The sequence below is a fragment of the Carassius carassius genome, chromosome 46 (genome assembly GCF_963082965.1).
Source record: "Carassius carassius chromosome 46, fCarCar2.1, whole genome shotgun sequence".
NCBI lineage: Eukaryota > Metazoa > Chordata > Actinopteri > Cypriniformes > Cyprinidae > Carassius > Carassius carassius.
In genome coordinates this window covers 2401074-2417346 of record NC_081800.1, presented here as the reverse complement: position 1 = coordinate 2417346, position 16273 = coordinate 2401074, and the positions used below count along the sequence as shown (strand labels likewise).

Here is a 16273-nt window from a genome sequence, read left to right as displayed (position 1 = left end):
ACAGTTTTAATTTAGTTATCTTTTAGATGCTTATCTTGACTCATCAAATTGATTTCATAATGACTAGTTAGTTATAGAAGCTGATCCTTAGTCAAATTATTCCATAAATCTTCAGATGGAACACCAACAAATTCCCCAACCTTTGAGGACATGATGAATTATATTTATACACTCTAAACCAGCGTTTGCTGTAGAAACCGATTAACGAGTTACCACTACAAAACACAAAAACTGCTTTCGCCGCACAACCCCCCCCCCCAAACAAACTAAAAACAACAAAAAAAAAGGATCGGAGCATCCCATTAAGGATACCCCAATAAACCTAAACAGGAAAGAGCATAGTCCCAAAATTTCCTCAAGTGGACATATAGTAGCCTACTTAGCAAACTCCCACAAATCAACGAGGAGAAAACCAATTCAAGCCAATCACAATCCTCCAGAAGATTTTTAAACTTAGTCAACAAATAATGTTTGCAAATAATTATTTAACAAAATAATCCTTAAATGAACAAAAATAACTATTTAAATAAAGTATTTAAATTTTTCAGACGAGCCCCCACATTTGTGACGACCAGCTCAAAGCTGTGACAAATGAAAGGAAGACATGCAGTCGGTAATGTTGCAACAAAATATTTATTAACAAAAGAAAAGAAAAATAACTACCATTTCTGTCTGACCTAAGATGTTATAGAGTCAGACAGAATAATTCTCACAACTCATAACAAAATCCAAATAAACATCCCTAAATACAAAACAATCTGGGGCAAACTAGCAACACCCACACTAACAAAGCCAACATTTTTATAGAGGGAAGAACAAGTGATCATTCTCTTGATGAGTCTCACTAGCAACACCCACTGGCTGGCCGTAGCAGGAAGAGCAGGAGACTCGTCAAATAGCATAATTGCATGCTCTCTGTTTTTTCTGTTCTCAGTGTTTCTTTGTCTGGACAGAGCACTGTTCACACGCTGTGTGATATCATTTTTTCGGTATTGGATCATTTTAATATGATCCAATACAAATATAAGTACAGGAGTGCAGTATTGGGCCCAATATCGGTGCATTCCAAGTTACATGTGTAACAAAGGTGCTCCCTTTAAATTATAGTTCACATGACCTTGTGTCAGTAGTTGACTCTTTTGGGAATAGAGTCCAGTACTGGCTCAAAACAACACCAATGGTGTACAACAATAGTGCTCGATCCTTTTCCTAAAGATCTACCTTCCTGAAAAGCTCTGCTCCAACACCTAATCCAACGCACATGAACCAGTGAATTAAGAACTTCACAAACTCATGTTAATTGATGACATTTCTGCTGAAGTAGGTTTGCAAGTGAACTCTTTGACTAGGCACCACTGTTGTACACCCTTGATTTATTTGAGTGCTCATTTCTCTAAACCGCCTTCTATAAGGTGGTGTTGCTTTGCATTCAGAGTTTGTTATAAGACAGCCACTTCAAAATAGGGGCTGGAAACAGACTTACAGCAACCAATAATAAGTAAAATGACTAGGGTGTTTAATTCTCTTATAGTGTGAATATATGAATCCCTGGGCCAGCAAAACACAGACTGAAAGGAGAATACACAGAGATTCATTGGTCTAGGACCACCAGGCTAACCATAGATAAATCTAAAAACTGTGGACCCTGTAGTGTGAGCATGAAGCAAGTAGAGCATATGCCACATATTGCCTAATCCAGGGAGTTGAAAACTTGCAGGGCTTGGGCTATCATATCATGTAGTAAGCGCGATATGGAGGTGTTGCAGCGGCCATTTTTTTTATTTTTTTTGCTCATACATATAAAAGTAATAATTAATTTGAAATGGTAAAACAGTGGTTACCAACCTTATTAAGCCCAAAATCCCTGACCTTGGCCTTTATGAAAGACAAGATCTACCTAATGAAGAGCTGATAGAAAAAGTTTTAAGGCCTTTTATTTAGTATTTTATTTAGTAATGCACCTATCATGATTTTCCATGGCTGATTCAGATTAAGATTTTTGAAAATGTTTAATTTAAAATTAGAAGGAACCACTGCACTTTAATCATGATCGAAACAAAATGCTACAGACATTGCATAAGCAGTTGTTTTTAATTTGAATGAGATTGTATAATTTCAAGATTTAAAGAAGAAAACAGAATGGTCTGACTTTATCCAAGTGAAATTATGATGTATAAATAAACAAATTCACTCTCTGACAGCAGGTGGTGCATATAAATTCAGCAGTGATAGAGCGTTTCCTTGGTTAATGCTGTAAACTAAGCAACGCTGTGCTTATAAATACTACTTAATATGGAGGTAAGAATAAAATAAAATGCCATTGCCATAAAAACTTTTCTGAAGACAGTCAGATCCCTTCAGTGAAACATTCATATAATCCCTAAACCCCAATTCAGTATTTATGTATTCTTCTGATATTTCATACATCAAAAACAGTGACGTTGCTCTGCCTGCTAAGACGCAAGCATGATGTATTTGTTTCTTTATCACTGTCCCAGTAGCTCCCAAAAATAACAGGAAAAAAACTATATAATAATAATAATAATAACTTTTACAAAAAATTGAGAAATGTAATGTATTTTTGTATTCAGTCCATTAAAATATAGTAAATATTATCACAATGCTTCCATTCTTATTTTTGATGAACTTCATGTGACCAAAAATCATAGAGATGAATAAATAATAAAACTCACTGTAGTTTCTCCAGTTTAAATTGTTGATCCTGCAGTAGATCAGACAGCAGCTTCACTCCTGAATCCCCTATTTCATTATAGCTCAGACTCAGTTCTCTTAGGTGTGAGGGGTTTGATTTCAAAGCTGAAGCCAGAGCAGCACAATCTTTCTCTGTAATACCACAACTCCAAAGACTGCGGGGGTGGGGGGGGTGGGGGTGAAATACAGGCACAACATGGTATACATGAGGGAGGTATACATGTTTCAAATAATCAGCAAAATAATTAGTGAGTGTATGCGCAATGTTGTGTGCATTTGTGTGTAAGACAGATTTTTTGCATGTATGTGTATTTGTGTGTGGTTTCTATATAATTGTTTAATATTTGTAATATATAAAATACACACTGCAGAAAAAAAATAGGAAAAACAAAAACAGCAAAAAGTTAAATAACTGTATAATCTTAACCTGGGATCAGTGAGATTTGTATGTAATGGTTCCATTTATTTGATAACATAGTAATACCACTCACTCAAGTTTCATCAGTTTACAGCGTGGACCCTCCAGCAGATTAGACAACTGCTTCACTCCTGATTGTCCTAGTTCATTCTTTTGCAGAATGAGTTCTCTTAAGTGTGAGGGGTTTAATCTCAGAGCTGAAGCCAGAGCAGCACAGCCTTCCTCTCCAATACTGCAGCTAAACAAACTAGTAGCACAAAAGCATTTTTTATTATTTCCCTTTAATATTTTCCACAGTGAAAAAAAGTTGTCATAACATAATATTGCACTATAAACATAACAAGTTGTTTTATTTTATAAGAAAGCACAAAAATATCACACTGTACATAGATACATGACAAATTACGTCTAAGAACTCTGTGTTTATTAGGTTGAAAATAATATGAATGTTTAACACTTTCACTTTTAAGTTTAATAAGCTCTAACAGGGAACCTAGTCTGAGCTTTTTTTAATACATTTATTTTGTCTTTTTCATTTTATTTCATGGTTTTTATACTTTTCTCTGTGTTAATGCAAACAACATTCTTTTTCAAAAGTGTGTATTTTTGTTTGAATTTTAATATTTCGCACACCAGAGCTGGCACCAACATAGCACTGATGAGGGGGCGGCTGAGGCGATGAAAGGGGGCAATGACATAGCACAAAGTAAAGAAAAACAAATTTATAATAAAAAATCCTTTTGTGGCCCATTCACGTATTTGTCGGACCGTAATAACAAACCTGCCCACTACTACAACTATTATTCGAATACAGAGTTCAAACAGATTTGAATTTCTTTGAACTTAAGCGCCGTGTTTTAGAATGATTTATTTTGCACAAGAAGTTTATATAAAGACCTGAGACGAGAGTGCAGTATTCAAGATGTCGATTAGTGCATTTACATTGAAATACAATGGAAAAGTACAACAGTCAAATGAAAAAATGCATTCTGTCACAAATCGGTCAGGCTCTTCACCCAGCCAATCACAGCGGACCCCCTCACCTGAGTACTGATCACCCGCACCTTTTCACAATTCAGTCACCAATTCACCACCACATTTAAGCACACACCTCAGTCTGCACTTTGTTTGATCTCGTGGCTACATTGTGAAAAATCCTGTCATAGTTTCCTGCATTGACTCCTTTAACTTACCCCTTGATTTACCTTTTCACCAGGGAGAATCTCCTTTACTCCATGTGACTCCAGCATTCCTCCAGCGAGCTCATCATCCAAGTATTCCTCTCCAATGTCTTCTCTGAGGTGTGTGCAACCTTTCAGCCACCCTGGTCACTTCCCATTCACTGTAAGAAGAATACTATCGTCAATCTATTTCTCCTATACCTACATCCAACGCACCAAAGGATTCACTCACCTGCATCTCTCCTACTGCCATGATCTCTATCTGTTTCAATAAAATCCTGCATTATACTAATATTCTATTATAGAGTATGTTTGTTACAGATGATCGGACTGAAGCAGATGATGAGCGAGCTGGATCCATTTCAGGAGCTAGTGGATTCGCTACGGCGAGTATTTCATCCTCCAACAACTCATCCAGTTTCTCCGGCACAGGCTCATCCACCACAACACTCCACTCCTGGTTCTTCCTCCCCGATTGTGTACTCAAGCCCGGTCATCAGACCAGCACCCTACTCAGGCTCGGCGGAGGAATGCAACATATTTATGCTTCAATGCTCTCTCGCCATCGAGACACAACCCCAACTATATCCCACAGAGCAGTCTAAAATTGCATTCATTATATCGTCCCTCACAGGACCCTCGGAGGGCCGAGATGATTTGGACACAAGCTGGTCCAGCAACCCAGTCTGTTGAGAACTTCATCGCGCACTTATTTGGTATTATGGAGGTATTTGGTACTACCAAGGGCGACTCGTTGATTGTTGAGCAACTTTACAACCTTAAATATGGCAGAATGACCATACATCAAGTATTACCTACAGTTCAGAACCCTTGCTGTGACCAGCGGTTGCTGCCAGCTCCAATTACTGACCACCATCACAGAAACCGTCTATGAAGTAGTCACCATCATGGGAAGACTTAAATTTAAAGGAATTAAATTTGCGGCATGTCTGTTATAGTGTGGGTCCTGTACAGCTGACTCTAGGTCTGTTACACACTGAATTCATCAACTTCCTAGTTCTAGAGCACAATCACAGCACAATTCCATCATCTCCTGGTCGACAGATGAAATCATCCGGTGGGGTGACCAGTGTTTTCCATCATGCTTCCCCAATCGTCCATCTCCGCCGGAACCACCTCCGGAGATCCTGCCCCTTAACACCACCTCCATAGAGAGTCCCCTTTAAAAATGTTCAGTGGATATCCCCTCCTGCTACAAAGAATTCCACAATGTTTTCTGCTCTCACAAAGCCTCACAACTACCTCCTCACCATCCCTGGGATTTTGCGATTGATCTGTGTGACGAGTGGGGCGGGGCCGAGGGATGTGGGAACACGAGCGAGGCCGGTGGAGTGATTGGGAAATCAGCGACACCTGCGACCCACCACCGGTCTCGAGTCCCACAGAGGAGATGGAAGGATATAAAACTGGAGCGACGACAGTGAAGGACGAGAGAGGACCAGGCCTGGGTTTTATTTTATGTTTTGGTTTTACTTTGTGCGCATCAGTCGTCCGTGAGGGGCTGATGCGCTGTTTTGTGTTTATTTTGTGATTATTAAAGTTTCATTTGATTGTCCGCCGGTTCCCGCCTCCTTCTTCCCGATGATTGTGGAGTTTTTATTATTACAGTGGTGCCGAAGCCCGGGAGAAGGAGGGACGCACTGCTGAAGATCCCTCGCCGCTGTGGTGAATCCGCGGTGCCATCGAGCAGGCGAGGAGGATGCCGCCATGGACGCTCGAGGCAAGCTCGCTGCCGGCCGCCCGCGGTGTGGAGGGGCGGCTGCCGTCCGTGAGGGAGCGGAGGAGTCGGCGCCGTTCGCCAGAGAGCCGGAGCCTGCTGCATCCGTGAAAGTATCCGGAGGAGCTGGGAACGGGGGACTCCTGCCAGCTGCCCAAAACCGGAGGAGCCGTCGCCATCCACCGGGGGGCGGAGGAGTGTCCTGCCCGCCTCCGAGGGCCGTCCAGTGCCACCGCCAGGCACCGCGGAGGAGATCACCCAAGCTTCACCAAATTTCCATATTTTCATTTTCATTTGTTAAATTATGTCACCTTCAGACATCAATCAAGTAAAGTTTCCAAGTAAAGTTTTAGTATATACATTTATACAGTTTGTGTGCGTAGAACTGCTACTCTCTGGATTATTCATTTATTTTATTTTAATTATTTTTGTTTGGTTATTTTCTGCACCATCCTGAGTAAACTTTAGAGCAGTGCCTATCAAACCTGCCAAAGGGAACCACCACTACTGCACATTTTGGATGTCTTCGTTATCAGACACACACATTTCAGGTCTTGTAGTCTGTACTGTTGAACAAATGATTTAAATCAGGCAAGTTAAATAAAGGAGGCATCCAAATTGAGCAGTACTGATGTGTCCCAAGGAAAAGTTTAAAAAGCACTGCTCAAGAGCACAGGTTACCGATGTTGATCCTCAAGTCATTATGTTGAATCAGTTGTGTTTATTCAGTGAGACATCAGCACTGTGTACTGTTTTATGCATTGCACTGGTGCTACACAATTGGCTGATAATAGATATTCCCGATAGTAGGTGTGCAGGTATTTCTTACAAAGAGCTCAGTGAAATTATATTGTGTATCTATATATGTAAGTTACTTACAAGTACTTGCAAGTGTTAAATGAACATTTAATTGATCACATAGTTAATTAAAAAAATGAATAATTGAAAACGTACTCGGTTACTAATGTAACCTCGGTTCCCTGAAATACGGGAACGAGTAATGCGTCGAAGACGCTTATGGGAAAAAACTCCTTTTTTCTCCTGAACTGAAGCCTTATTCAATCACGCAGTGAAAATGCACGGCCATTGGTTCGTGCAGTGTTATTAAAACAAACCAATGGCTCGGCAGCGGTGCTGCACGAACCTATGGCAGCAAAGCCCGCCAAAATGGGCGGAGAATCTGGCTACATATTGGCCGCTTCGCCACAGGAATTCAGGTTACTTCGACTGAAGTGACGACTGAGTCGTGCAGCCTTTTAGCATGGCAAGGAACGCAGTACTCGTTCCCGCATTTCAGGGAACCGAGGTTACGTTATTAACCGAGTACGTTCCCTTTCAATACTTCACTCGTACTGCGTCGAAGACACTTATGGGAACCCAGTTCAATCACGCCATGCTAAGAAGGGGGGACGACCAACGCAATCATACTTGATCTGTAATACCAAGATATGACAATAGCAACTAGGAGCAGAATAAGCTCAATGAGGTTACGTCTGGCCTAGCCTGATCATTCCGTGTTCATATCGCCTCAGTACCAAAGGGACCGAGTGCATACGAGCAGAGTTTGAGTCTTGGGCAAAGAATGGCCAAGAGCATGCAAATGAGGAACAAAAAGGTGACCTTTACACAGAAAGTACCCTAACATGAAGTGCCGGGATGTCTAGATTATAAAATCTTGCTAATGTGGACGGCGAGTTCCAACCAGCCGCCGCACAAATTTCTGCGATAGTCACACCACTAGACCATGCCCAGGACGAAGACACTGCTCTCGTTGAATGGGCTCTTACTCCAATTGGGCTTTGCAGGCCCAAAGAAGAGTAGGCTAGCTGGATTGCATCCACAATCCACTTTTAAAGCCTTTGCTTTGAGACCGGTAACTCTCTGGCGCGGTTTCCAAAGCATATGAAGAGCTGCTCTGATCGCCTTATCGGCGCAGAACGCTATGTAGACTTTTAGAGCCCTCACTGGGCAAAGCAGATTCAGCTCTCGATTGTCCTCTGTGTTTTGTATTGCAGAGAGAGTGACCACTTGTGCTCTGAAAGGAGGGGAGAGCACCTTTGGTACATAGCCATGCCTTGGTTTCAGGACGACCTTCGAGTCATTAGGCCCGAATGCGGGAAGAGAGATAATACTAAATGCATGTTATTTTTTATTTAGTACTGTCCTGAGTAAGAGATTGTACATAAAAGATGTTTACATTTAGTTTGGGACTCTTGGTTCTTAATACTGTGTCTGGTTACCTGGATGATCCACAAACTGTCTTTCTGTTTTGTGATGGTTGTGCATGAGTCCCGTTGTTTGTTCTGAACAGTTAAACTGAAAACTGTTCTTCAGAAAAATCTTTAAAGTCCTGCATATTCTTTGGTTTTCCAGCATCTTTGCATATTTGAAACCTTTCCAGCAGTGATTGTATGAATTTGAGACACATATTTTCACACTGAGGACAATTGAGGCACTCAAACACAACTACAAACATTCATTGATGCTCCAGAAGGAAACAAGATGCATTAAGAGTTGCATTTGAAAACTTGTGAAAACTTTTGTTTCCCGGAACACAAATTAAGTACAATTTACCTTGATCTACAAATGCAGCTCTTATTGCATCTTGTTTCCTTCTGGAGCATCAGTGAATGTTTGAACCTTTATTGATAGTTGTGTTTGAGTGCCTCAATTGTCCTCAGTGTGAAAAGATGTATCTCAAAATCATACAATTACTGCTGGAAAGGGTTCAAATATGCAAAGAGGCTGGAAAACTGAAGAATCTGCAGGACCTTAAAGATTTTTCTGAAGACCAGTTCTCAGTTTAACTGTTCAGAACAAACAAGGGACTCATGCACAACCATCACAAAACAGAAAGACAGTCGTGGATCATCCAGGTAACCACACATAGTATTAAGAACCAAGGGTTCCCAAACTTTTGAATGGGGTTATTTTAATAACTTCAGCAATTTTTTTTGTCTTGTGGACTAAATGTAAACATATTTTATGTACAATATCTTACCCAGGACAGTACTAAATAAAAAATAACATGCATTTACTATGATCTCTTTTATTTTTTTGAGCATTATTCACATTTGCACAGATTCTGCAAGGGGTGCCCAAATTTTGAGCCCTACTATTGTTGAGCTTTTGTTTGCCATATTTGATGTGCTCTGTGTATTTGCACTGATCAGTGTTCACATGTAAATAAAAGTCTAAACGAAATCCTGTCTTTTTAGAAGATTTGTATAAAACTACTCAATGGTCTGGGACACAATATCTTAAGCTGTGAAATTGTCATGCAATTGTCATGAAATGTGAAAAAATATAGGGCTGGTCTTGACTTTATTAGTCAATATTCAGTAAATATATAAATTCAAGCTGGGGAGAACTGGGGAAGCTTGGTTTATGGGACCTGAAGAGCAAAAAATGCACCTCTTTTCTCTGTTTGCAGCTGTGTTTTATGTGGGTTTCATATGAAAGGTGGTTAGACATTAGTCAGCATAGTTGTCATTTTTATTTTATTTTTTGAAAATGAGGCTGTGAGGTGGCAGATTCAAAGTCTTTATAACTCCACATATGATGTATAAAGAACCTACATGTAATGTCCATGAAAAATCCATGACTAATTGTTTAGTTGTAAGTCTGGTACCCCAACTCTAAAAAACTTTGGGGTATTGGAACTTTTGGCCCTGGCCTTTGCATTTTATAGAACTATTTTCAGCATTTTAACTAAAAACACATTAACACACATCTGACAACTTAGTACGTGTATAAGACTCTTACATTAATGTTTTCAGTTTACATTGAGGATTCTTCAGTCCATCAGAGAGCAGATTTACTCCTGAATCTTGCAAATTATTGTTACTCAGGTTCAGCTCTCTCAGGCTTGAAGGGTTTGAGCTGAGAGCTGAGGCCAGTGCTGAACAGCTTTCATATGTGAGATTACAGCAACTCAGACTAGGAAAGAAATGATAAATACCATGACAAATTAAAAGAAACAGTAGAGATGTACACGCACAATATAGTTAAATGTGTGTGGCTACCCACTTGTAAATAAATTATTTGAGTATTCTAATAATTCAGTTTTTTTATTTGAAGCTATTGAAACACCTCCAGTTTGGCCAGAGTCTGAAGCATGAATGTAAACAAATCAGTTCAACTGGCAATATTGTGCCTAGTTCACACTACAGGATTTTAAGTTAACGAGCTCGCCAACAAGTTGGGCTGTGATCTGGCGAAAATCAGTGGGTGATCAGCACTCTGCATTCTTTATGTGTGAACTACTCAAGGATGCATCAAAGAGGCTCACTGACGCTTCGTCGACGCCCCGCTGATGCCAAACGAATATCTAGCATGTTAAATATCTGGACCAGTTGGCCGACTCGACATCACATTGACATCTACAGCCAATGAGAGAGCAGGGCATGGATTGAGGTCAAAGGAAGAAAAACAGCAGCAGCAACATGTCTTTAAGAAAAGTTTTGAGATAATAAATGGAGCCAATTTTTTTCAGAAGAGATAATCACACAAACAGCTTGCAGCACTATTTTCTTTGCGATGTCCATTTTCAAATAAACAATTTCTGTTTCTCTTGTTGTTTTTGCATCACTCTTGTTCCACTTCTTTTTCACGAGAAAACGTGGTTTGGGGACAATGTAGAGTTGTTGTGTGACAGAGTTGTTGTTAGCGCGTGTAATTTGTGACACCCTGCTGTGGATCGTTTATGTTGTGTCACGTAGGCTGAACACCAATACGACTTAATGTAGTCTCAACAGCACAGCGGTCTGCCAACATTTAAAGTTGTGTAGTCTGAACTAGGCTTTAGATATCATAAAAGAGTAGGGGTGCAACCCCAGTTTCCTGGCCAAATTGCCCCCTTGGCCTTTGTCAATCATTGCCTCCTAATAATCCCCAAAACCACTTGATTGTCTCTCTCTCCTCTCCACCTGTAGCTGGTGTGTGGTGAGTGCACAGGCGCCATTGTCCTGTGGCTGCCTTCACATCATCCAATTGGATGCTGCACACTGGTGGTGGTTGAGGAGAGACCACCCACATGATTGTAAAGCGCTTTGGGTGTACAACAATGCACAATAAATCGCTATATAAATGCATCATTCATTCATTCATTCATCCCCTTCAGGTCATCTTGTGGCACTTTTCAGAGTGCCTGGAGTTCGCCTTGTGTGCTGGTACCGAAATCTGACGGGTCATTCCGTTTTTGTACAGATTATAGAAAGATCAATGCTGTTACAAAACCTGACTCATTTCCACTCCCAAGGATTGACGATTGCATCGATAAGGTCGGCCCAGCGAAGTTTGTAACAAAACTTGATCTTCTAAAAGGATATTGGCAAGTGCCATTAATGCCGCGAGCTGCTGAAATATCTGCCTTTGTAACGCCTGACTTTTTTGGTCAATATTCTGTAATGGCGTTTGGCATGCGAAATGCCCCCTCAACTTTTCAACGCCTAATGCGTTTAGTGTTCAGAAACGTGGCTCGGAGATGGTACTCTCTGATGCGCTGTCCAGAGCAGTTGGTCCTGAAAAGGCCATTTGTAAGTAGATGAGACAAAATAAATTTGTCTCTTTCTTTGGTGGGGAGAAATGTAACGTTGTTTAATGTAATGATTTTGATGAATGATGTTATTTTTCCGTTGTATTATGTATGTGGTTTTTGTTGTGGTTCTCTCTCTCTCTCTCTTTTTCTTTTAGCGGCGCTTGTTAGAGCGAGTAAAGGTGCACGGCATTATGATGACGTCAGAAGTGGCATGGCTGCTTTGATTTAAGCGTGTTTGGATGTTTCCTCCACGAGCTCTCCTCTCTCCCGGCTTTGTGGTGTACTTTAAGTTTTCTTCTAAGCCTTGTACCATCGGTGCTATTTGAAGCCTTGCTTGTGTTCATAATGTGAAAATTGTTGAATCAACTGTGTAACAAAAGGAGACGTATGTATGGAGGTGGGTGCTTTTGTTTTGTTTTTGCTCCGTTTTCTCCTGTTTTGAGGTTAGCAGGGAGGTAAGACTATGTTGTTTATTTTGCTCTTTATTTTGAGAAGGAAAGAGGTGTAATGCGGTAGATAGTTTGAGTTTGATTTATTATTTTGGCTTTTCCCCCTCCTGAGGTAATTAGCTTATTCTTTTGGTTGTCTCCTAAGTTTATGTAATTAATAAATCCTTTCCTTATTATACTTCTTGGTTTCGATGGCTTATTAGATCATTTAATTAATGAAGCGGGAGATGAGACTCCGGGCATCTTATTAGGGCGGGGTTAAGGTGCTCTATGATTGAAATAAATCCCCGTGTGTTTAGTTGAATTGTGCGGGTCGAAAATTGGCTGTGGTGGTGCAGCTTTTGTCGGACCTCGTAACAATATTACTTTTTCAATCCTCACTGAGCCCCAAGAGATTGATATATTATAAACATCTCAACGACCACTCCATTAGGCCAGAGTGCGAGATCAGACCATCAAGCAAAAAAGTTTCCCTTATCTCTTTAACACGTATGCCTCTATGTGGTGACTATAGCAGCTTTTAATTTGCCTCTGGATATAGTACCCTGAAATAGATTGGCCTAGTATCCCTGCAACACCTGTGACCCTCCTTGGGGTAGTTGCTGTGCAGATATAAGGCAGATTCTATGTTCTACACAGCCCCACTGGCCTGACCTGCAACAGTATATGCAATAAGCTGTGAGGAGGTAAAACAGAGGAGACTCATTCAACATCCACCTTGACTCCATTCACCTACTATTCCATGGTCAAATCCACTGTGCTGCACCTCCAAGAAAAGAGTCAAGCAAGAGCTTTGTTCCTGTCACAGTGAGTGCATTCGGCTCCCTCAAGAGTTGAACACACTCACTCTACTCTCATTGGCAAGACAGAAGACTTCATAGAAGATGTGGTGCTGGGGAGAGATGATAAAGGGAGATGTTTGAGAAAGGAAATTCCCTTGTCATCTCGTCTGCTGTGTAGTTTCAGCAGATGCAGGACCTGAACCACAAATTGCAGACACTTGACTCTCATCCCTCGAGAAGAGTGATTGTGGATCATGGAGCTCGTTCACCGCGACAGATCACATTACACACATCCGGCTCCCTTAAAAGCTGAATGGTCTGCTCCCATAATGCAAAGCTTGTGTGCACACTCTGAACTAGCATGAGCTTACAGTCACACATATTCATGCAGTGTGCGCATGTCAGAAGAGTAAATCCGGTCAGAAGCTTGTGACATGTAAACGTGCACATCAACCTGATCACTTTATTCAGTGTTCATATAAACACTACATTCGGATTCGTCAATCAGAATGAATTCAATCTGATGGAAGCAAAAAGTAAGCAAAAAGTGTCCATGTAAACACACCTATTGTTACAAACTATGTCTTCACATGGACACACAGAGTGGCTTCCTGAAGACAAATAATGGACATAATTCCATGACATAGGTGACCTTTTATGTTATTGCTGTCCTTCATTTGTCCTATCATTTGACTGCTGTCAGTTAATTTGGTGTGTTTACACACATGCTTCAGACACCAGTCACACTAAAGGTGTTCCCATAACGTCAAATACCATAATTCAATATTGAAGTTCCACTTTAAAGGGAACTGTGTGCTTCTTGCTTTGTTTCAACAGTTTGGGAAGGGCCCTTGTCTGTTCCAGCATGACAGTGTCCCTTTGCATAAAGCAAGGCCTGCACAGAAATGGTCAATACTCACTCAGCTTTTCTGCATCTTTTGATCACTGGGAGCAGTCTCAGAAGGCATTCTACTGATTGTTCATATTTATTCAGTTTAAACTCATCCAGCTCCTTGTCAGAGTTAAGTATCACAAACACCAGAGCTGACCACTGTGCAGGAGAGAGGCTCTGTCCTGAGAGACGATTTATACCTCTTTTGCTCAGGTATGACTGAATTTCTTGCAACAATGACTGATCATTCAGTTCATTAAGACAGTGGAACAAGTTGATGGATTTCTCTGGAATAAGATTGTCCCTGATCTTTGTCTTAATGTAATCAGCTACTTGTTTGTTGTTTGAGCCGCTATCTGTCTGCGTAAATAGGTCTTGTAAGAGCAAATGATTGGACTTCAATGAGAGACCCAGAAGGAATCTGAGGTAGAGGTCCAGGTTCCCATTCTTACTCTGTAAGGCCCTGTCCACTTCCATCTTCAGTAAATCAGTTATTGTTAACTTTTGTTCTTTGTCTTCAACTAAATGAATAAATTTGAATAACGCAGCAAGGAACTCCTGAATGCTCAGATGCAAGAAGCTGAAAACCCTCCCCAGGTAAAGTTCAAATTCCTCTCTGAAGATCTGTGTACAAACTCCTGAGTACACTGATGCTTCTTCGACAGAAATATCACAGTCTTTTAGATCCTTCTCATAAAAGATCAGTTTCCCATTTTCCAGTTGTTGATAAGCCAGCTTTCCCAGTGACAGAATACTGTTTTTAGCCTTATAAGGATCTACATCATATTTCCCATCATACTTCTGGGTCTTCAGTTTGACCTGAAAGATCAGGAAGTGAGTGAACATTTGAGTGAGAGTCTTGGGGATTTCTGCACTCTCTGCTTCACACAACATTCTTTGTAGAACAGTAGCTGAAATCCAGCAGAACACTGGGATGTGACACATGATCTACAGACATCTTGAAGACTTCACATGTGAGATGATTCGATTGGCTAGACTTTGATCACTTATTCTCTTCTTGAAATACTCATCCTTCTGAGGGTCATTGAACCCTCGTACCTCTGTGACCTGGTCAACACACTCAGGAGGGATCTGACTGGCTGCTGCTGGTCGGGAGGTGATCCAGAGGAGAGCAGAAGGAAGCAGATTCCCCTTAATAAGGTTGGTCAGCAGCACATCCACTGAGGCTGATTTTCTTACATCATATAATATCTCATTGTTTTGGAAATCTAGTGGAAGACGACACTCATCCAGACCATCAAAAACAAAAATGACTTTGTAGTCAGCAAGACCTAATGGTCTTAGTTTTTTTGTAAAAAAACTTTTAAGGATCTCCATCAGACTGTACTCTTGATTGTTCATTAAATTGAGCTCTCTGAAAGGAAGTGGAAATATATAATGAACATCCTGGTTGGCTTTTCCTTCTGCCCAATCCAGAATGAACTTCTGCACAGAGACTGTTTTTCCAATTCCAGCAATTCCCTTAGTCAACACAGTTCTGATGTTAATGTCTTGTTTAGGTAAGGTTTTAAAGATGTCATTGCAGTTGATTGGTGTTTCCTGTGTCACTGCTCTCCAGGATGCTGTCTCAATCTGTCTCACCTCATGTTCTTTATTGACATCGCCGACCCCTCCTTCTGTGATGTAGAGCTCTGTGTAAATCTCATTCAGAAGTGTAGAGCTTCCTAAATTTGTGAATCCTTCATTAATTCTCTGACATTTATGCTTCAGTCCTAGTTTTAGTTCTTGTGGACACACAGATATTCCTGGTGATCAGAGAAAGTAAAAAATTATTCACATTAAGTTATTAATTACATTCAACAAGGAAAATTCAGTAACAATTTATATAAGGTTGTGTTTGTTAACATTAGTTAATGCATTAACTAGCCTGAACTACCAATGAATAATTAACTAATGAATTTCCTTAAAGAAGAAATTTATTAATTAATGACTCATTTATTAAAACTTGCCACCACCTACTGAGTTTTAGATTCATATTTCAAATGTATTAATTTATTAGTAACTTTAAAATAATTAATTTATAATTGTAATTTTCGTTTCATATTTTCAAAATTTGTATTAAAAACATTAATCTCATAATATTATTTATGCATTTGTCATTGCAGTGTAAATGCATTCAAGCAAATTAAATTAAATCTAATAATTTAACATGAAAGATACTGAAAAATACTAAATCTAATAATGAAAAAAAATAAACTCAATGTTTATGGCGTTAAACATCATCCCGCAATGGAAAATTTGTGATGAATTACATAAATAACAGTTATTATCAGTATTTGGTTGTGTTGGAGAGTCGGACCCATATCAGGTCATATCATAATGAGAAATTATAAAACTTTTTGATAAAATTTATAAATTTAAATAAACAACAGTTTAATTTTGCTGATTATTATTATTATTATTTTTTCAGTTTGATTGATGTTTTTATTTACTTTTTTTTTTTTTTGCTTTATTTATTTTGTATTTTTGACAGCTTTATGAAAATGTACAGAAATGTGCCTAGGGTCAGGAGGTCAACATGCTCAGCATTTGTAATTATTT

General features: G+C 39.9%; 1 pseudogene; it reads right to left on the bottom strand.

Moving 5' to 3' along the window:
- Positions 1–1525: 1525 nt before the first annotated feature.
- Positions 1526–16273, bottom strand: part of LOC132128975 (NACHT, LRR and PYD domains-containing protein 14-like) — a 36770-nt pseudogene continuing 22022 nt past the window's right edge.